This window comes from Mesoplodon bidens (genome assembly GCF_964165515.1).
Source record: "Mesoplodon bidens genome assembly, contig: HAP1_SCAFFOLD_491, whole genome shotgun sequence".
In the NCBI taxonomy this organism is placed as follows: Eukaryota; Metazoa; Chordata; class Mammalia; order Artiodactyla; family Ziphiidae; genus Mesoplodon; species Mesoplodon bidens.
Genome location: NW_027672501.1, coordinates 130,110 through 140,429, shown reverse-complemented (window position 1 = coordinate 140,429; position 10,320 = coordinate 130,110). Strand labels below are relative to the sequence as shown.

Genomic DNA, 10,320 nt, shown 5'->3' with positions numbered 1-10,320 from the left:
CCAATGCAGTGTTCCGTCCAGTTAGTGGGGTGCAGAGACCAGTCAGAATGCTGATGCTTTCCACAAAGGAGATGGGGCTAGGGAGGCAAATGCAATCAGGGAGTATTACCTCTGTCTTGTGTGCCTGCTACAAAACCGTGTCCTCTCAAGACTGCTCTATCCCTTCTTTGCTTTATACGTGTATGTGTAAGTTTGTATATGTAAGCTTTACAAGTCTCTCCTAAGAGAAAACTGAAAATGCCCAGGAAAAAGACAAAACTGCTTCAACAGAGAAAGGTCTCTCTGTTCCAGTTGAAGAGGATATAGAGTTAATAACAGGAAATATCCATCCCCTGAAACTGTATGAAACATGGATGCTTCCACAATTTACTCAAGGTCTCACTGACCAGGCTATAAGTAATTTTAATTATTATTTCTTATGATTATGGTTGATAAAAAGTCTCAGTGGTATGCTAAAAATCTTTAACACTTGTTGACCTTTTTTCTTGATAGCTTTCCTCCTCCCAGGCTCCAGCCAACAGGAGCAGTAACAGATATCCAGATCTTAAGAGGATAGAAGTATAATGGTGCACTGAATATGGAAAGGAAGAACCAGTAATGGTTCCTATACATTCATAACGCGAATCAGCATCAAACTAAGCTTCCCCAAGAAGAAGCTGACAGCAAATAGTTTCTCCTCTTAATGAATTGAGGAAACAACTTTGAAGTTATCCGTAGCCACCGCTTCTGAAGCAACCAGTAGCTTTGCAACTATTAGTTTACTTGTATTAGATTAATTTATATTAGAGTTTATTTAATGCAATTGCTCACAAATTTTAAACCATTTTGTAGAGTAGTGTTCTCTATCTGTTTAAATGAAATGCTTTCCTAAGCTCAAAATCAGTGTTTTTATGTTGTGTAAATTATGAAATTACTGTGAAATATCTGGTAAACTTGATAGGAAACCCCAGATGTCAGCACTTTGCTGGGCAAGATTTAAAGTGGCCCACACCATTAGCCCTCATCAGGAGCAGTAGCAGTGGGCTAAGTCATAAGGGCACGCCCGTCCATTACACTCACCCAGGATACTGTGAGTGAGAAACAAAGGGCAGTCAGACAGGGACCTCTATGCTCAGATTCCACTGCCAAGAAATGGCCTAAGTCAGCTCTTGTTGTTGAAGAAAATAACCCTTTAGCAATCAGACTGAATCCTATTTTAAGTTTTAGAGGAAGAAGGATACTATTTAAACATTGATGAAATGTGCCTCTCTTTTTTTATCAGCATAGAAATCTATTTGAATTCAAAAGAATATGGTTATATTTAGCATAGTGTAATAATTATCTAAAGCACATATCATCGTTGGCTCTGAAACAGTTCTAAAGATGTCATTCTTTTGAAGTCAAAAAATATGCAGTAAAAATGGACAAGGAAGCAAAAATATGAAAAAAACAAGTTTGCTGAGTATGGGAAGTTGTTACAAGAGGGGCACAACAAGATAATGTAACAGAGTCCAAATTACATAACATGCAGCAAGGAGTTCTCTTGCTTTAACAACTCCTAGAAAATAAACCAGTAATCTCAATGCAAGAATATCACCACTGGGTTATTTAACAGGACAAATTTTCTGAGGGACACAGGTAGTAACTCACTATACTTCCCCTTTCTCTAATATCTTTTCTCACACCAATTTCTTTTCTTTCCTCGAGGATAGATTTTAACCTGTTGAAAACAATTTTAGTTTTATTTGTAAAGTGGAGTAAATAATATCCTGAGTGAAGTAGGCAGCGTTTTAGCTGAAGATGCTTAGGAATCAAACTTTTGAAAAAGGCCAATCAGCTAGCTAGCTAGCAGTTACCATCAGTGGCTTGCAGAGAAAAAAATTACAGATGATATGTTTGCTAAATAGATAAAAAGAATAAGCAGTTTAGAATGGGTGAAAAATCCCAGGATCTACTGTGACCTAGACCAGAGGTGCCTAAACTTTTTGGAACCAGGGACCGGTTTCCTGGAAGCAAATTTTTCCAGGGAGGGGGGGCGGGGTGTGTGAGGTTCAGGCGGTAATGTGAGCCATAGGGAGCAGCAGATGAAGCTTAGTTGGCTTGCTTGCGACTCACCTCCTGCTGTGCAGCCCGGTTCCTAAGAGGCTGTGGACTGGTACCCGTCCAAGGCCAAGGGGTTGGGAACCCCTGACCTACACACTCAAAAGCAGACAGCTGACCTTTGATTAAGCCCATTTTCCTGTGGAGTGAGCCATAAGGGGCTCCAAGACACAGTTTGGTTTCAATGTTTCAGTGTTCACAGCCAGAGGGCAAACTCAGAATGTCTCCTCCTCTTGCAAAAACTGGACCACGGATGAGAAGTCTTTTTTTTTTGAGTAGCCCTTCACGCACAACATCCCTGCAGATCTGATGGGCTTGACTGCCCAGAAGGACTGGGCTCTTTGTGCTGGTAGCAGAGTCTCATGCTAATCCCAGATCCTTAGCCATTAGTGTTGCTCCAAATCCGCCCTGATAGTAATTAGCCGAGGGAACTCCATCCATCACCCCAGGTACAGGATTATAAGTGTCACTTGACCAACATTGTCCTGAGCTCGTATTTAGGATTTTAGCCAAGAGTTTTGGGTCAAGCCCTAACCTGAGTCCCAGATTCATAGCTTCAGCAGTTCCAATCCTACTAATAGCCAGCAGCAAGTTTTTGCAGATCTTCGAAGCCTGGCCAGTCCCAACAGCTCCACGATGCACCACATGGGAGCCCATGCACCACAGCAGCTCAACCCCTCCCATCCTAAGTGTGAGGTGGCCAGATCGAGCCATTCCCACACTACCAGAAACAGGGGCATCCGTGAAAACCGCTCCCATTTTCTCAACTTCTTTGGCCAATTCTCCGAAAACCATAGGATCAACAGTACTGGAATCTATTAATAGTGAGTCTTTCTTCACTTTTTTTTGAATTCCATTTGCTCCACAATAAGCTTCTAGTGCATTGATGCATTGTAATAATTCTGTCACCTTTTTCGGCTACATCCCCTGCAGAAGACACTACAGGGTTCATCTGCATCTAGAAGCTCTTTGCATGAATCAGGGAACACATCAACAATGGTGAGTGGCTAGCCATGTTTCATGAGCTCTTTTGCCACTGGACTCCCCACGTTGCCTACTCCAATGAATCCAACTGGAGTCTTGGAAGCTACTGACCTAGAACACAGCGCTGCAAGGCTGGCCACCACTGGTTGCTGCAGACGACTTCCTGTACCGGAGGCCGGAGGTGGCTCCACGGAGACGGAAGGAGGCTGCCACGCTGCCCGCGCCCCTCCTTCCCACGGTGACCTCCTCGACTCCCGGCTCACCCACTGGCTGCTATAGGGTGCGTGATGCGGAGGGCCGGCTCGGCTGTGGCGATTCTTAATACCTCTTTGGTACTAGGTTACACATACAGTTTCACCTAGTGAGCGATTTAACAGAAGGAATTTTTTTCTACGGCATTTTTGTGGCACAGCAGATAGAAGCGAGGTCACTATTTCTTTGAAAAACTGAATTAAAAATTTATAGAAAGTCATGATTCATTCTACAAATATGCTGAGTCAAAGAAACGTGAAAATTGATGCGATGGAGGAAGAGCGCTAGACTTCCCTGATGCTCAACTGGCACCTTTCTTCTGGTGTCAGAACATGGTTGTGTAACTCCTTTAATCCCAGTGGATTTTCCAAAAATTCCAGAATCTTCAGATTTTGGTAGCCTCTGTTTACTGCCTTTGCCCCCCTATGCCAAACCCCACCCCACCCCGCACACATTCATTTTTTACCAGTTGTCCTCCGGGGTGTTTTTCTTTATAGAGTTATTGCAGCAGTTTGTTAGACTACTGACCCCCAGTGCAAATGCCCCTCCCCCCCTTTTCTCACCCTGTGTAGTTTTGTTCCACCTTGACCTGGGCTTGGTCACGTGACTTGCTTTGGCCCAATGGCATATCAAGAGCTGAAGCTTGGAGAGTACTCGTGCTTTAGGGCTTGTCCTCATGGAAACCTGACATGTTAGGAAGCCTGGCTAACCTAGTGGAGACTAGGCACAGGCCACAGCCAGCACCAATGGCCAGACATGTGAAAGCAACCAGCCCCAGTCCAGCAACCAGATGATGGCAGCCTCAGTAGTCACCTCAGGTGAAAGCAAGATAGATCCACCCAGGAGATCCCAGCCCATTCTGCTGATTCACAAATTGTGAGGAGATAAAGTGCCTGCTGTTTTAAACCACCAAGCTTAGGAGTAGTTCATCACACAGGAAGAGATATAACTATCTTTACTGTTAGATTATCTTCCCATTTTATACCATGTTTCCCCTCAAACGACTGTTCCTTAATCCAAGATTCTAGAAAAGAAATAACAACTGATGAGGCTGATAGAGCCTTAACATTTTTTATAAGTTTTGTAAACTTTTAAAATAACTGTTAATAAAATCAATATTTATTTGATCACAAAATTATTTTCTTCAGTTGCCTTAAGAAGTAATGCAGAATTGTACTAAGTTTATACATTTGGAGGCTCTAAAAATGTGTTATTCCTTGGATTCAAGTCCTAGTGTACTTTATGTGGGCATTCACGTTTGCAAAATGATTCCAGGAAAGTTGCGATTTCATTTTACAACTTTGGCCTAAGGAGTCTTATGATATTTTACCTGAGAAAAAGAACACATTAATTCCACTTTCAGCTATTAAACCCATGGCTTCCTGTATTTTCTAAATTCCCTATCAGTGAAGAAGACTATGTATAGCGTACAAGACTGTCATGATTAGGAGGAAGGTAGTACAGAAAGAGCCCATCAAATTAGGCATTGCCCAGTCATGTCAGTATACTAACGTGGCGAGCCACAGGCAGCTTGAAGCCTGGAAAAAAGACAGATACAGTGTAATGATTATCCTAAGGATCCGGATAATGATTCCCATGATTTTGTTTTAAATATTAATGGCAGAGGATTCTGGGGAAATGGTGGTGGCTACAGAGAAGATTTTTATCCCTGAATATGCCACCCCTCCCCTAAATACACAATCCCCCACCCCCACAAAGAAGAAAGAAAAGCATCTAGGATAGCAAGATCAAAAACCCACAGACAACATCTACAACAAGGTGTCCACATTAACTGCAACATACAGCCAGGTAGGAACAAACCAACAACAGGAAAAAGACCTACATATGTGTATCCCAAGGTGTGTGGGAGGAAGACGAGGGAAGGACTCTCTCTCTCTTTAAGGAGAGCCAAAGGTTACTATGGTTCACGAACTCACTGAGATTGAAAAACTCACTGAGAACAGCGGCAGAAACCGGGAGTGAATGTTGCAGGCTCCACTTTGCAGCTGAGTGCAAGAACTTTGAAATGTTCTGAGGATGCCAAGTGTTCTGGGGTCTGTGAAACCTTGACACCTATCAAACCAAAGCACCATTCCAGAACAAATCCCCATACTCAACAAGGACAGGAAAGAGGAGGCCTGGGTAAATGGGCATAGGAGGGCCGAGGAGGAAGATTTTAGAAATTTTAAGGTCATTTTTTAAAATTATGTTGTGGGGCCTCCCTGGTGGCGCAGTGGTTGAGAGTCCGCCTGCCGGGACACAGGTTCGTGCCCCGGTCTGGGAAGATCCCACATGCCGCGGAGCGGCTGGGTCCGTGCACCATGGCCGCTGAGCCTGCGCATCCGGAGCCTGTGCTCCACAACGGGAGAGGCCACAGCAGTGAGAAGCCTGCGTACCGCAAAAAATAAATAAATAAAAAAAATTATGTTGTGAAAATAATAGAAGATAGTGAGCCCTGGAGTTCTGAAGCTAGAAATTATATTCTGATCTATGTTTCCCTCCTAAAGTGGAAACTTATTTCATTTAAAAATGAGCGACAGAAGAGTATTCCATTCACATCCTGTAGAAAATCAGTGAGAAAAAAAAGAAAAAAGAGGGGTGAAAAGAAAGTTCCAGCAAATCCTGAAAACGTCACAGAAAGACACGTCCACAGAACAAATGAAATTTATTGCCTGATATTGCGGAAAAAGTAAAAGAAATTTTCAAAGGAATAGAAACTGGTTTTAAGAAAAACATAAAAGAAATTAGAAAAATTCAGAAATGAAGTGATTGGAGAATAGCAAGATTTGAAAAGGTGAAAAATTCAGTAAGTAATTTGTTTAAAAAAAATCATGTCTCGAGAGAAGGTTAAACTAGAAGGAACACAAGTTTGAATAAACACAGTGGATAATGTCTCCTTGGAGAAACAGCTGATTTCAAATCCAGCATAAGAAACGAACAAGATGTTCCTGGTACCTCTTGTCATATAAGAGAGCTGGGAAGACTTCAAAGACTACTGTGGTTGTGTGGAAAGGACTCAGGAGCCAACTTGAACAGGATCCGTGAACCTAAGAGGGGACAATCTCTGCATCGATATTTATAACAACCTCACTGAAAACAACAACAAAGCAAGAAAATACCTCATTAGTCATCTTTGGAAGAGTCAACCTTTCTCTCTCTTGTTTTTTCTTTTTTTGTAAAACTGGTAAATAAAATAAAAGAAACATTTATTCTTCCTTTCCTAATTAAACTGTAACTCAGGGCAACCAAGTAGTTGATGAAATAATGTTCTAGCTAGTAAATGAATAATCATCTAGTTAGTAGAATATCACCATTTGGTACCCTTAATAAATTAATGGATCTAGACATTGATCATTAATGGCTGCAACGTCACAGTAAGACAGACACTTTATAGTTCCTTTTGGAATTCATCAGTATTATCTATGAAGTAAACTTGACCAAAAAAATCACACCTGAATTATGTCAGTGCTCTAGATCTATCTACCAACTGACAGTAAATACATGGACCAAAGGAGCATGATAAACATATAAGCAGAAAGGGGATGCAATCAGCATAATCCAGACAGTTGGGAACCCTACTGGATGAATGCTTTGAATTCAAGGACAAATACTTGCAAGAAAAATGAGCAAACTGAGTTCTTTTAAACCTATACTTTAAAAGAAATTGTGTTTGGATCAGCAATCAAATAAATAATGGTTATTAAAATAAAAATACATGTATAGGACAATCAAGGAAACATGAACTGACTGGCTATTTGTTGATATTAAGGAATCATTATTATTTGCGGATGTGTGATAATGACATAGTTGAGCTTAAAAAGGGCAGTTCTTGCATTTTAGAAATATGGATACTGACGTTTTCACTGAGAAAAAGAAATCTGGGATTTGCTTTAAAATTGCTGGGGATGATGGTGGTAGTAGTAAGAGAGGGTGCAGAGACAATCTATTGGCCTGAAATGGACATTTGATGAGAACAATGGATGAAAGTTTCTACTTCTTTCTCTTTATTTCTGTAGATGTTTGAAATTTTCCATACTAAAACATGTTTTATAAATGTAGATGGCTTGCAATGTGCTCTTCTGAGCTCTCAGAAGGCAAAAAGCCATTCTTAAATTAGGAGCTTTCTTCTCTAGCCAAGAATTCTAATGATAATTTTGTCCCAACTGGCCAGTGCACTCAGATTGCTCTGAGATCTGTTGGTGGGAAAAAAATCAGCACAAACAATAAAGAGGCTCTTCAGTCTTAGAAGAAAACAACAAAGAGTAAAGGCTGCTGCTAGGTCTGGGGCAATAGTGTAGTTACCAGTATAAGACAAAATATTAGTTTCTTCCAAAATCCACCTGTTACTACTGTGTATACTTTTGCAGCAAAGTATCTTTTCTACGTTGTCAGCATTAAAGTAAATTTACTATTTAGGTAGCATTTAAATTATCATATACTCAAAGCCTAGAAAGAATCCCCTAGGCTGAAATGACGTTAAATCTTAGTTGGGCCATTGCAGTGTATTCTCCAGTCTTACTTGCTTTGTCTATAACTGTCGTAAAAAGGTGTGAGGAGATCTGCCAATATTAATGCCAGGATTCAAAATGAGTTCTTTGTAGCTTGCTTCCTTCAGGATCTTCTGCCCTCAGACCCATGTATTTACTTAATGCCTCAGATTATTGTATATGTCACATCTTTCCAACTAGAAGACAAGCTCCTTTAAGGGCAGTGACTAGTCTTATCAACATCGAATTTACTCCAACACCAGTGCTTTCAAAATGTGTGTTGTTTAGTATATGTCTGATCGTAAGAAGTTATAGAAACAATTCTACTCTAACTAAATAATAATGATACTACGACTACTATTTCTACTACTACCGCTAATAAAATGTATGAAATAGAGTATAAATGGGAAAATAAAGATCACACTGGAAATCCCAGACTATAAAATGAATGATCCCAAAGCCACTGGCCAATCCATCGACTGTAAACAGTTACTTGTGAATTGGTCAACATTTAAATGCATAATTGAGAGAAGGGTTAAAACAAATTTTATTACCAAAAAACACAATTTTTATACCTACAATTTTTGAGCTCAACTAACCTGTAGTTTTAACAGAAATAGATGAGATTCAAAGTATTCATTCAGTTTCCTAAGTGATCCATTCCCTATCTTTCCTTATGAAACAATCAGTTACAACTCTAATAATTTGTCAAGGATTCACCAATCTCTACTTCCTTTATTTTCCAAGGTTTGGTATCATTACAGAATCAAGTCCTTTGGCGGAATTTAATAGTTTCAAAATCCCTCAGCAATATTATTCACTGGGATAAAATAATATGAAAATTTAACAAACACTGACTATGTGCTGAGAAATGATCCTTCAGTGATTCACTCAAGGTGGAGACTAGCATTCAGGCTACACCTGAGGTAGAATTTGAATTCCAAAGTGGACCTTTAAACCACAGCTCATCTTCTCTTTTTAAAACCATCAGAAAGAAGCCTGTTGCCTGACCTTTGAGATTCTGCAAAGAGACCATATTTAGATCTTTTGTCTCTTTTAACTTCCCTAGTCCCCTTCTCTACTTTCAGAATAGTGATTCCCAGATAAGTACAATGAGTTCAAACAGTGTGGTTAAAGGGGTAATTAGTCTGCTCTGCAGCCAAGTTACTCACAGAATAAATAAGTTGGCTTTCACAGTTGTTAGCTTCTTCCTGGGCTTTGTTTAGAGGGGTCTCAGCTCAAGCAAGCAACCTGTCAGCAGCCTGAAATAACTCTGTGGAAATCTAATGGCATATATGTAAAATATGTCTATGAAACCTTTTATTCAATCTTAGGTGCATAATTTTACTACTTCTTTAGGCCTGGAAAAGGATATTCAGCTACAAAAGGACAGAAAAGAAAATGTGTAGAATACCGCATGCCCTCCTCACACCCTAGAACCTTATTTTACCCGTTTCATCAGAAAATGATGTATACTGTAAGAAACATTTTTTAAATTAGTTGATCAAATATTTAAGTGCACTAAGTCTCTGTATTTATTAAAGCAAATATAGTTACCTTTCTGTCCCTTTCTAAAAGAAAGCAAAAGATACAGTTCTTTTTTCTTAAGACTCAGGGTTTATGGATATTAATTATTACACTATATTGACACCCAGACATGTTTATAGGAGGCTTTTGAGACATACAGAGCTATTTATTCCCATACCAAACGGCACTTCTTTTTCCTCTGCCTTCTGCTTGTATTTTTTCTGTTGCGATTATATCCTACTGAGGCTGCTACATGTCTTTGTTTGAGTTGAGGTTCTGAAGGTAAGACTGTATAGTCTCCTTTTTACAGAATAATAATGGGTTTTATGACTGTTTGCCTTCAGAAGCCTCTTTTTCCACTCATTCTCATTTCATATCTATGGTGAGGTGTCGAAAACAGATGAGTTAGTTCTGAACTGGTGATATATAAATCAATTATTATTTGATTCATATTCAAGGCAGCTCCTCCTAAAATAGCGGCCTTCCTGCCTGTGGGATGTAGTCTAACCTACTGCCTGGATCTACACCCACCAACATCCATATTTTGTCTATTGTTACCTTGGACACTTGTAGGAACTGAGTGAGTTTCTGTTTCTATAGTGTCCATTGACAGACAAATGAATAAAGAAAATATGGCACATATGTAGAATGGAATGTTATTCAGCCTTAAAAAATAAGGGAATCTTGCCATTTGCAACAACTTGGATGAACCTTGAGGGCATTATGCTAAGTGAAATACGTCAGAGAGAGAAAGACAAACACTGCATAATCTCACTTTTACGTGTAATCTAAGCTGCTCTCACAGAAACCGAGTAGAATGGTGGCCATCAAGGGCTGGGGAGTAGAGGAAATGGGGAGTTGTTGGTCAAAGGGTATAACCTTCCAGTTATAAGATGAATAAATCCTGGGAGTCTGATGTACAGCATGGTGACTATAGTTAACAACACTCTATTGCATACTCAAAAGTTTCCGAGATAGTAGATCTTACATG

At 39.9% G+C, this 10,320-nt stretch overlaps 1 pseudogene across 1 annotated transcript; it reads right to left on the bottom strand.

The window, feature by feature from the left end:
* Positions 1-1,739: 1,739 nt before the first annotated feature.
* LOC308610082 (3-hydroxyisobutyrate dehydrogenase, mitochondrial-like) lies at positions 1,740-6,446 on the bottom strand (annotated as a pseudogene). Its single transcript has 2 exons — positions 6,435-6,446; positions 1,740-3,336 (listed from the first exon to the last, which is right to left on the bottom strand). The product of its transcript is annotated as a 3-hydroxyisobutyrate dehydrogenase, mitochondrial-like (transcript).
* Between the last annotated feature and the right edge of the window lie 3,874 nt (positions 6,447-10,320).